Source organism: Chelonoidis abingdonii, chromosome 10, assembly GCF_003597395.2.
Source record: "Chelonoidis abingdonii isolate Lonesome George chromosome 10, CheloAbing_2.0, whole genome shotgun sequence".
Classification (NCBI taxonomy): Eukaryota; Metazoa; Chordata; order Testudines; family Testudinidae; genus Chelonoidis; species Chelonoidis abingdonii.
Window position 1 is genome coordinate 36,981,718 of NC_133778.1, and position 12,493 is coordinate 36,994,210.

Consider the following 12,493-nt stretch of genomic DNA (forward strand, 5'->3'; position numbering starts at 1 on the left):
CCTGCTTGAAATAGGATTCATTGTTTAAAAAAAAAAAAATCTTTGTGACTGCACCAAAAGCTTGTTGAATAGAAGGGTAAATGTGGCTGAAAACATTAGCTCAGATAAATTCCACCTCATTCAGCTCCAAATATGGCCATATTTTTTGATATTGAAATTCAGAGAAACTGGATCATCCAGATGCTCTGTTCACATCTCCAGGCTTCAGAGGGGTTTGGGTAAAAAAAAACACCTTAGAATGCCAAGCATTTTGGACAAAATAATTTTTACTTCATTGATGACATATGCATTTAGAAACAAATACTGCCCATTTAAAAACAAACAAAAAACCCCCCTCAGTTTTCAAATATAGACCTTCCTAGCATACAGAGCCCGAGCAATCTGTTTTGCAACATGGCATCCAATATGATTAAGAAATGTAATACATACTAAGAAAGTCTTAGATAATTTACACAATGCATTAAAGTGTTTTGCATGAGAATATAGTGTGATGCAGACAGCAGAAGAATTATGTCTTTCATTAAAAGGATTGAAACTCAGTGTGCTATGATATAACTACAGCAGTTTTTCTGTCTCAGTGAAGGCTTTTTATTTTAAACACTGCCTTGAAAACCAAGGGAAGCATATGCAATAGCCCTACTTTAGCGATATGTTTTAACTTAATATCACCTCTTTGTAGTTACACACTGTCAGTTTACCCGATGTCCTGGGGTTATGGGTGAACAACTATGTTGTCACTGTTCTTCATCTTGGTGCATCTGAGGCAAGCTGTAAAACCAGAGGGCATTTTTTCATCATTTAAAGTAACAACAACCAAAAATCCTAGTTCAAAGGCTATTTGAAGCTGTACATCAAGAATGATCTACATTCAGGTCAGGATTAAATGAGAACCAATTACATGGAAGAAATATATATATGCCACAGATCTCTTATTTGTAAATCAGGATGTGTATTTGTTGCCTAATTTCAAAAGCAATGAGAACAACTTGCAGGGATACATTTGGGTGGCCTTTGAAGAAATGCAGATTTAATTTCTATGAAACTTAAGATGGAGGGAGAGGAAATATAACATGATTCACCTGAGAAGGTGGCTCACATGTTGGGGGAGATCCAGGCTCTTATTCTACTTACTTTGTACTGCCTGAGTGGTACAAGCAGATGAAAAGTTTATTTAGTTGCATAGGATAATTCCCATATCATATACCACATGCATAACCCAATCATAGCTCTACCCCATCATTGTTGCCCTGCTCAGGGTGGGAGTAGCAGAGATAAAAGAGATATGGACAAGATGTTGCTGCACTTCAGTGCTCTCTTATTGTCAGAAATGCCACCCACACCCCTCAATGGCTGGGGGAAGTTGATTGGGCTGGTAGTGAAGAGGAACAGCCCCAGCAGTGAGGGAGGGAGATGCTCAATGAGGGACACTGAGTAGCTCCTCCCTCCCTCCTTAGAATCATTGGCTAGTTGGGGCAGGGAGGGAGTTGGGGCTTGTAAGGCTCCAGCCAAAGGTATGACTGGTGGTCCTGCATGTGCCCACTCAGGGAACCATTCTGAAGGGGCCAGGTGGAATGCTCTGTCCCCTCTCAGGATGCTGGGGTGTTGGTTAGGGCACACCTAAACTTTGTGTGCTGAGTGGTGGTGTCCAGTGAGGCATTCTGTGCCCATCTGGCACCACCCCCCCGCCCCAAAAACAACTAAACCTCTCCACTTTACTGAAATGACCAGGGAAATGAAGTAAGATTTAGTGGGAAAGATTTCTGGAGGAGTTTAATAGGTTTCAATATGGTGTTCAGACTGGTTGCTCAAGGCCAAGCTGCAGGTATAATCCAACACCTTGAGGAATGAGTTTTTGGGGGTTTACTTTCAAGGTAAAGGATGTGCTCAGAGGTCACTAGAAAGCTGGGTGGCGCAGGGCATTTTAGGGATGTCACCTTGCTAGAGATTTTTCCCCCTGTACTGGAGGGAGTCACTGTTTCTGGGTGAAAACTGATCCATGCTTCATATTGTAAGTAGACTGTTGGCTAAGAATGTTTGGAGCATGAGGCAGGTGAGGGCCTTCGTTTTATGCTACCGGTGCCTAAACATTCTTTCTTTTTATACAAGATTTTATTTTCATGAACTGCCTGTCCTATCCTATTCAGGAGTGAATAGTAGTGCTGCTGGGCCTCTATCTCAATTTCAAGATGGCAGATTATTACCCCCCATGTCAGCAGGGATGCATGGGCAATGCCTTTGGAACCTGGACAGCCATGGGACTAGTGAGGACTCAGTTGTCTTGTGGACTCAGATGGAATTTAGGGCACAGGAAGGGTTTAATCACAAATGACCCATACTTATACACTTGGTGGTGTGACAGGCTGTGTCTTTGGCTCTCTCCACTGTATCCCACCACCAGCTACTGGTACACCATGTGGGTACTTCATAGTACAGATACTCTTAAAAAATGGTCCAGGAGAGAACAACAGGTTATCCATAACAGTGGAGACTCTGACCGGGCTATTAAAGGCTCTAGCATGTGTATGCAGCTGTGATAGGAAGGCCATTTTATTTACACTGGCATTTGTTGCTGCTTCCTTTTGCACTTTCAGAGTCAGTTAGCTGGGCCTTTTGGAGCCACAGACAGATTCCAGTGGGCATTGAGCCCTGTAACACCAGCACTGAAGCCACTTTAATGACTGGAATACGAGAGTATGGGTGAACGGGTGGGTAGTGCCCCTTCCCTGTGTCTAAGTTAATAAAAGTTATGGCCTGCTGCTTAAAATCCATCCATGTGTCTGGTCATTTCACTGCTGTGTCTGGACCAATGGGCCTCGACAAGGGCTTAGGAAAGCTAGGTATAAGAATCTGGCCTTTTGTGTGCATTTTAATGCCGTTCTAGAAATCAAATCCAGTACAGAGGCATAGGTTCAGTTTGCAGTAGTATTTTTCTAAAGCTGTATATTGTCATTCAGATGCCTTCCTCTCTTCCCCATTCAGGCCAACTCACAGCTGTAGCTCCTACATGCTCTGTTGTTTTTATCTTCTCCTGTCATCTTCCTACTTTATTTGAACATCTCTCCTCAAGTTACAACATGCATGTGTAATGTCTAGAAGCTTATCACATTTTTATGATAAATGTTTGGAATGTAGTTAACAAAACACGAGAACAATTTTTCTACTGCAAAACTTCTCCCTTACATATTTTCAGGAAATGAACATGGAATTCATTCTTTGTCTTTCTCAAACAACTAGAGACCGTGTAAATGACATTTCATAGAGCCATAATTTCAGCACTTAGCCTTTGAAAAACTGTATTTCAGACCTGCTCAGTAGAGACTTGGAGCAGCTAAAGCCTCTGGAGATTTCATCCTCGGTGGCATGCTCAAGCCTCTCTCAGCTCCTAGTGCTGCCTAGACTGCACATGTGCCATCTACACAGAGCAACTGAGCATGTTTCCTTAAGCCTAGGGGCAAAGCTGGTCTTTCCCTGTAAGGGCTGCTTCTGGGCACTGGAACTGATGGCAGGGATCCTGTCTCTCTTGTACTCTCAATGACCCCCTCTGTTGGCACCCAGGTAATGTGTAGGAGGATGTCCTCTGATTTGAATGTAGAGGGATAAAATCTGGAGTGGGGGGAGGGAAAGTGTTAGATCGGGACAAAGGGTCTGATAAGACTGGAACTGGAACTGGAAATGGGTATAGATACTGGCACTGGCTAGGCAGGGAGACTAGGAGCTGGGGAGTCGGGAGAAGAGGCTGGGACTGGTTGGGCATGGAGATAGGCTGGGAACTGATAAGGAAAATGGATTTTGGGAGCTGGAGCCAGTTGGCTGGTGGGGAGACAATGTGATTGGGCAAGGAGCTGGGGTAGGGGAAGACTGGAGCTGGCTGGACAGAGACTGGGACTAGGGACCAGTGGTGGGGAATGGGAATAGGAGAGGGGAAACAGATCTGAGAAGGACCTGGAGTTCAGTGGGAGAACTTGTACTGGCTGAGCAATGACACAGGGCTAAGAAGCCAGGGAGGGGAGACTAGGCAAAGGGAATGGGGGCTGGAAACTGAGACTGGATAAGGATCCTGGGGAGGGAGACTAAGACTGGGAGCCAGTGAGGTGAGGAAGGGAATAGAGAGATCTGACAAGAAACTGGGAGTGGTCACTGGGAATGGCTGGTCAAAAAGACTTGGACAGGGTGTGGAGAGGAGGAGAGACAGATACTCAGACAGCGAACCTGGAGGGGAGGCTAGGACTGGCTGGAAAAGGAGACTGGATGAGAAGCCTGAGAAGTGATTACAGGCACTGGGTAGTCAAGGAGAGTGAGACTGAGACAAAGATACAGAGTGGGGAACAGACAGGACTGTGACAGGGACAAGTTGAAGGGATGGGGCAGAAGGGGATCCAACTTGGTGTGAAATGGGCAGACGAATCTGTACCCACTACAGCACACTCCACTTCAGAGCCTGTAAAGGAACCCAAGATTCCTGAGTCTCACCATTCTTGTGCTTTCAGTAAATATCTGAGAAAACGTCTGGCAAAGTGTGAGTTTCATTCCCCTCTAGTGCTGGTTCATACAGAGGATGACAACTTACTATTGTTATTGGTTACTCTGTGTGCTCAAGAGGTGGAGATCTGTGTGATGATCTAAACGTTCTAACCCTGCTGTTGATCATGTGGTTGTCAATATGATGCCATATGATGGACTTTCTGATTGTTGTTTTTTCTGTTTGTGCTCCTAAAAAGCTAGGAAATTCTACATACGCAATTCTACATTGAAAGGACATTATTAAAGTTGCAAAGTCAAGCACTCAAAAGTTAGGAAATGCCAGAATTAAATTTGTTTATGCAATCTTAATTCAGTCCCTTTTTGCCTTTGCATTATTATGCTGTCTTTATTTACATGATCACAGACTATTTTTCCCACAGGTCCCCTGCCTCATTCAGTGCACAGGATGAACAGTGCTCAATTAATGAACATCTATTCAATATATCATTATCATTACACAGACAACCTTCATTCTGGCATGTTCTAACTTTTTTGACTGTGGCTTTGCAACCTTAATGTAGCTTCTTAGTATAATTATTATATATATTTGTTGTGACCTTGAGAATCCAACTTGATTTATTACAATTAAGGCCCATAAGCTATTTCTTTTGACATTAGGGAATTTCACTTAATCTACGTATGTAACCAGGAGCATTCTATGCTTCTACAGATGTTTGTTTGTATCCATAACTAATCATAAACAATTATCAATAAGAATTTAGAGAACGTTGCTTCTTTTGTGGTGTGAAGTTATATAAATCATTCAGCTGAAAGGAGAAGATGCCCTGGAGATATACAGGATATTGAATTTTTCAGAGGAAAATTGTGTCAGTGTTTGCCATTTGATTCAATGATTGCCATGGCAAATGAAACTATTTTAGAAAAAATATAATTTACATAGATTATCACTCTTTTATTTACTTTTCTCCATATCAGGGAGTCTTATGTTTGTGACAAGGAAATTTCTCTATATTTTGATTATTCTTATTTAGGTTTCAGGCCTTAGGTTTCTATATAACATCTTGCTTTTTGTCTTCTGCTTGGCTGAATTATGAAGATTTAAGGTACTGAGGTTTGCAACCTGCAGTGGAGGCAGACTTAGGGAGTAGTTCAGAATGGTTAGCCTTCCATGCTGTTGCTTTGAAATGTGAGATTCCTCTCACTTGTCCCCCTTCAGAGGCCTATAAACTTGTCTCTATTGGAGAGTGGTAGGGAGGAGGTTGAGGGGTGGGTTGATGGGGAGAAGGGATGTTCACTTCTGCACATAACTTCCTATGCCAGTCACTCATTAATGGGAATTTTTCCATCCAAACTTATGATGTTGGCCTCTTTATCTGGTATAATACTGTATCTCTCAAACTCTTGTATAAATGGTGAATGAAGGACTGTCAGTCCCACTACTGGATCAAATATATACCCAGTGACATCTGCCTGCCTTCAACAACAAAAAAGTATGAAGTGCCACTTAACTTTCACAAAAATGAAATCAAGATCTTCTTTGTATCTACATTGATATTATTTTGCACATATTCATTGTCTCACATCCTAAACAAATGATTTCAAATCATCTGACAAGTCTCATACAATGTTCCTTTTTTGGCCCAGTTAATAGAAGTGATATATAATGTATTACTGATCCATAACAAGGGGAAATGAATACATAATAGTACCTCAAAATAAGATCAAATTTCTAAGTTTCACTAATGAAATCAGAAAAACAAAATTATGGTTGTAAGTTTGTTTAACTGGCTCTGCTGTCATAGGTTTTATCACGTATATTAGGCCTGTTACAGTGTTGCTGAGCACCTGAAACTTACTGAGCACAGTAAGAATTGCAGGTATCTAGCATGCTGCAAAACTTTATATGTTTCAGCACAAAGTTTGAAGCAGAACACTGCAGTGCCCGACTTCCTGCTGACTGACTCAGAGACAGGAACCAGTTGCTGAGACTGGGACAAGGAACAGAGCCAGGCTAGATCATAGCAGCACCAGTAATATGTTTACTTTAGAAGTTATTTATTGCTATTAGCTAATAAATAAATCTAAAAACTGGCCTCAGTCATCACTGAAATTACTACACCCAAAATGAAGCCAATTAGAGCAAAATAACCCACTGTTCTAAGGTTCCTGAAATACATAAGTAACTATGGTAGGGTGGCTTTAAGTCTACATTTCCTTGTGTGCAATCACTTTGTTAGATCTTTAACTTTATTTTATTTAAGTTTTTACTCTTAAATATTCCTGTTCAGCTTGTACAGAGGTGTCACTGTCACCTGGGTGGCAAGAAGGTGCCTTGCTAATAGCTTGGCTTTGTACCTCCTCTTAATTGTCAAGCTTCTGCACATTAAGAACTGTGGAATAGGTTTTTAGTTGGCTTGTGTCTATAATTTACATATTTATTTGAGCAGGACATGCAAACTGGACAGTACAGTATCATAAAAGACATTAGAGGTATTAAGTTCCCTAGATTTCACTTATCTTATGTCATAAAAATAGAAAAACTGTTTTTTTTTTTTAAAACTGATGGATATGATATATTATTGAATATGTTGTCTTAGGCAGTTAGAGAGATCACTAAAGGAAGCCTTGTTCTTTTCATTTAGAATACATTTGAAAATTATTTGCAGTCCATTCCAATGGTGCAATAGGAAAAATAAAGGCCCCTATTTCTGATAGTTGATAATGCTCCTTAGATCCTGAGTTCTGCTCTGAGGCCTTGCAGGATCTGGCACTTAATGTAATCTGCTAGCTTGAAAAATGAAACAGAAAAGACTGATGTAATAGTTCTATCATGCATCTCAGTCTATTGTACATTCATATTTATGTCCACGGAGGCTACACTGCACTGACTTACAGTCCCATTGACTTCCTGTCACAGGGTGGCTGGCCCCAGTAAATGAAGTAGGTGCAACTTCCCTGTAACAATGCATGTCCATCCATGTGGCCAATTAAGAGGGTGGTGCAGCACCTAGGGCCTATAAAAGGTCAAGGAGAGACCAGTAAGGAAGAGAGTCCCAGTTAGAGTAGAGTAGGTCAGGTCTCTGGGGAAAGCTGCAGAGAGTACTTGGCAGGCCCTCCCTGGGAAGACGGAGGAATTGAAGGCAGTAGACATGCAAGAGGAGTTTGCTGGCTGGCATCCCTGACCAGGCGAGAGTGCCAAAGACCGGATGAGCAGTAGCAGTTCCCTTAGCTTTCTGGTTCTAAGATGGATAGTTGGAGCCAAGGGATGGGAGAGGGTGAAAGGCAGGGGAGCAGCAGAGTTTACCTGCTGACATCACCATGGACTAGAGAGCTGGACCCAGAGGAACTGAGTGAGAGAACTGGGGGAGTAAAGGATGCTCTCCTGGCAGTGATGCTTCCAGCAGAGGCTGTGGGGATTCCTGCTGGGAAGACTGGGGTTGTACTGCAGTTGGAAGGCTTGGGATGTCTGTAGGGTTGCCAACCCTCTAGGATTAGCCTGCAGTCCCCAGGAATTAAAGATTAATCTTTAATTAAAGATAATGTCATGTGATGAAACCTTCAGGAATTCATGCAACCAAAGTTGGCAACCCTAGGTGGCTGTCCTGGTACAAGGACAGGAGAGCTAGGGTATGGTGAGAGACGCCGGGGCTGTATGGTGCATGTATTTGGACTATGCTGAGGGAAATTTGGACTATGATTGTGGGACTTGTGTTTTGATTTATATGCATGTGACTTTTGTAGTAAATAAACCCTGTGAGGGCTGTCCTTATACTTGGGGCGATTCTGTGAACTAATTCTGGCAACTCTGAATAGATGGAAAACTGCAGCGGGCATGTCTGTCATGCTGTAGCCTGCTGCAGGAGGGTGCTCCGGATGGGGTGGCCCTATAACACTTCCAAATATACTGTTATAATTTGGCCTGGTATTTATCAGTTGGTTATTTGGACCAGTGGCTCTCAACCTGTCCAGACTACTATACCCCTTTCAGGTGTCTGATTTGTCTTATATACCCCAAATTTCACCTTACTTAAACTACCTGCTTACAAAATCAGACATAAAAAACAAAAGTGTCACCGCACACTATTACTGAAAACTGGCTTACTTTCTCATTTTTACCATATAATTACATAATAAATCAACTGGAATATAAATATTGTACTTACGTTTCAGTGTATAGTATATAGAGCAGTATAAACAAGTCATTGTCTGTATGAAATCTTAGTTTGTACTGACTTTGCTAGTGCTTTTTATATAGTCTGTTGTAAAACTAGGCAAATATCTAGATGACTTGATGTACCCCCTGGAAGACCTCTGTGTACCCCTAGGGATCTGTGTACCCTTGGTTGAGAACCACTGATTTACACTACCCGTATGACTAGCTGCAAATATAAATAATATAAAAGTGGGGGATTATGTCATTTAAAAAGTAATTAAAAATCTGCCATATATATTTTTATTTCATGGCTTTTCATATCTTCTTAAACTACATCTCACAATGAATGCAGTGGCTTCCAACATATTGTTCCCTTCAGCCCAACATATGCTGAGGCCCCAATCCTGAAATCTTTGACATATATGCTTGACTTCAATGGGAAATAAAGGTAAGAGGAGCGTATCGAGATAGAGATAGCAGCAGAGCCTCACTATGTTAATGGTGGGCGGATTATTTCTGTTTGCTAGAGAAGAAGCCTGAATTTGAAATGGGAAAATAACAACTTTTTTCCCACTCAGAGTCCAAATGAAACTTTTAAAACTGGGTTTTCTTTCTCCATAATGAACACCCTCACTTTGAAGAAAACTGCACTTCTGAAGTATGTTCTACCCACAATTCCCTGTGTGGAACTCCCACTGGTGGCCAGGGAAGATTAGCACAGTGAATTGATTGAGGACAGTCGTGGTCTCATCCAAAGTCCATTTGAGTCAATGGAATCATTCCCACTGATTTCAGCAGACATTGGATTGGGCCCTGCAAGGCTCAAATAGATCATTCTAGAGAGCTGATCCATAAATATGCATCAAAAGTGTTTGAAGGCAAAATTCTTCTCTGTGATCTGCACTGATATCTGCTTACCCAGGCTGCAGATCAGACAATTCTGTATATTCTACACAGAACTCTCAGCGCCATCAATGATATGTGAAATGAGTGCATGACTTGCGAATGGAAATACCCCTGAGGATACATTACTCTCAGTGCCTCTTTCCTATTTCTTTTTTGGTAAAAATACTCAAAGTCGTATACGTTTGATTCAGACAGCACTCAGAATAAAGCCTTACTTACTGTAATACTTGAAGGGTTATTTGTTTTATTTTGAAGGTGTACATTAATACATTGTAGTTGGTTAAGGAAACATATCTTTGTGAATCCAGAGTTTTTCTTTACAGAACACTTTTTTGTTTTGGAAAACATATAATTTAAATGTACTTTCTCTTTTAAAGTTTTCCTGGCCTTGGTTCATGCATATACAATATTACAAATATATCTGCTCAGAAAAAGTTAACTATGGAACGGATCCAGTACTAGAATAATAGAAATGTAGGGATTGGAAGGGACCTCATGGTCATTTAGTCCATCCCACCCTCCATGCGGAGGCAGGATTAAATATACCTTAAACATTAATTGAAGCCAATGGACTCTTTGCATTGATGTCAATGGTTATCCAACTCAGCACTAAAATCATGGAAGGGTGTGTATGTCTGATTAACTTCTTCTGTCCTTCAGAAATAGAGAGCATTAATTATCTAAAGGCTTGTTTTAATCTTTATTTATCATGCTATTTGGATCACTTCATTGATATTTTTTGTACCATCCAGTCTTAAATTGTGAGTGACACAAATTAATTACATAAGCCCTTAACATGGGTGTAGTTTGGAAGGGAACAGGGGGCATTGCCCCCCCCAAACGGCAAGCCTTGAGCAGGTGTGAAATTTGTCACCCCTTCCATGGAGCCCCATTGGCCTGACTGGTGCTGACTCCCCAAATATAGAATTCAAGCTACACCTAGGCTTACTAAAGCAAATCTCCCACTAAGTTTAGTAGGAGCTTTGTCTTAGCACTGCAAAACCAGGCTATAGAAGTTTTGGAAAAATAGGGCAACCTACAGTTACTGTAACTACTAGAACGACAAAAAGGAGTCTGGTGGCACCTTAAAGACTAGCAGATTTATTTGGGCATAAGCTTCCGTGGGTAAAAAACCCACTTCTTCAGATGCATGGAGTAGAATTACATTATGCCCAAATAAATCTGTTAGTCTTTAAGGTGCCACAGGAATCCTTGTTGTTTTTGTGGATACAGACTAACCTGGCTACCCCATGATACTTGTAACTACAAGGTAGCTCCATGTTAAGTATACCAAAACTTGCTTAAGCACTGCTTCATTGTCTATTGATAACTGTGTACTTAACTCAAATCACTGGTGTATAACATTGGAAAAATATATATTCTAGGTGTGAAATTTTGGCCCCATTGATTTTGATGGCAAAACTCCAAGATATTTAGTTTCTGTGTGGTAAAATCTGTGAATTGGAATCAAAACTTCCCTTGGCTTTAATAGCATCTACACACATGAAAAGGTCTTCAAGATCAGGCCCTTAAAGTCTTGTTTTTCCTGAAAAGATTAGTATCTATGGTTGGGTGACCAGATGTCCCAATTTTATAGGGACAGTCCCAATTTTGGGGGCTTTTTCTTATATAGGCATCTATTACCCCCTCATCCCCGGTCCCGATTTTTGACATTTGCTTTCTGGTCACCCTAATTTATGGGTCCAGCATTCCAAATTCCAGTGTGTCTATATTCTAGTTTGTCAGCATATAAGACCTTTTTATACAAAAGATGTTGAATGACCTTTCCAAATCTGAAGTGAAATGTTGCATTTATCTAAATTGATTTTTCCACTCTAGCCTTTACGTCATGTGTTTCAGTACATAGGTATAAATCCCCTGAGAAAGTAATGAATTGGAGATATTTCTAATTTTTTTGTAAAGTCTAAGACAGTGCAAAGTTTATGTTTTTATTATAATGTAATTAATTCATTTAAAATATAATTACCGTTGACATTTTGCTTTCTTCACATACATAATGGGGAAAACCCTAGTCTATTTTATGTAACTGTTGTCTTTCCAGTGATGATAGAGAACTGAGTATAGCTATGACCGCAAGTAAACATGACCTTACCCAAACAGTGTGCTGGTCTTAGAATCAGTCCTTACTAGTGGAATTATAGAAGCTTGGATGGCCAACAGTATCCAAAGAAATAATTGCAACTTTATCAAGCTGTGCTCAAGTAAGTGCTGTCACTGCCTGAATCTGGTGATAAATTGCTTTGATCTTGTAGGTTACAGAACCCCTATCAGTATCAAAGAAAATACATTATGTTTTGACAGTGGTGCCTCCTTTGCCAGCTTCTGGAAGTCTTGTACTGCACTACTTTGAATGGTAGTTTAATAAATGTCCGCAAATTTTAATGCAGAACATTATTACTATCAAAGTAAAAACATCTTGAACATTTTAGAAGACTTAATTTCAAAGAGCAACTTCAACTAGGTAACAGTTCTTAACGACAACCATGCTAATATTATCGATATTTGTTTGTGGAAAGGCTTCGCTAACTACACCAATCATACAAGAGCATCACATTAAGTATTATGTGATCAGTTACTGTGAGTTTGGCAGGAGCAGTGAAGGGAAGAGTCTAAGGGTGAAATCCAGGCCTTGAAGTCAATGGGCGTTTTCCATGTTTGTTTGTTTATTAAGGCCCTATTCCTTCCTACTCTTGGGTTCATTAGCATTGTTGTGCTTGTGCAAGGAGTTCTAGATTAAGCCCACAATCATAGTATTTAATTTGACAGTATATTATTGATCTTGCCACACAGGACACAGCTACACTTGAAATTTCAAAGCGCTGCCGCGGCAGCGCTTTGAAGTGTGAGTGTGGTCAGAGCGCCAGTGCTGGGAGAGAGCTCTCCCAGCACTGCACGTAAACCACATCTTCTACGGGTGTAGCTTGCAGCGCT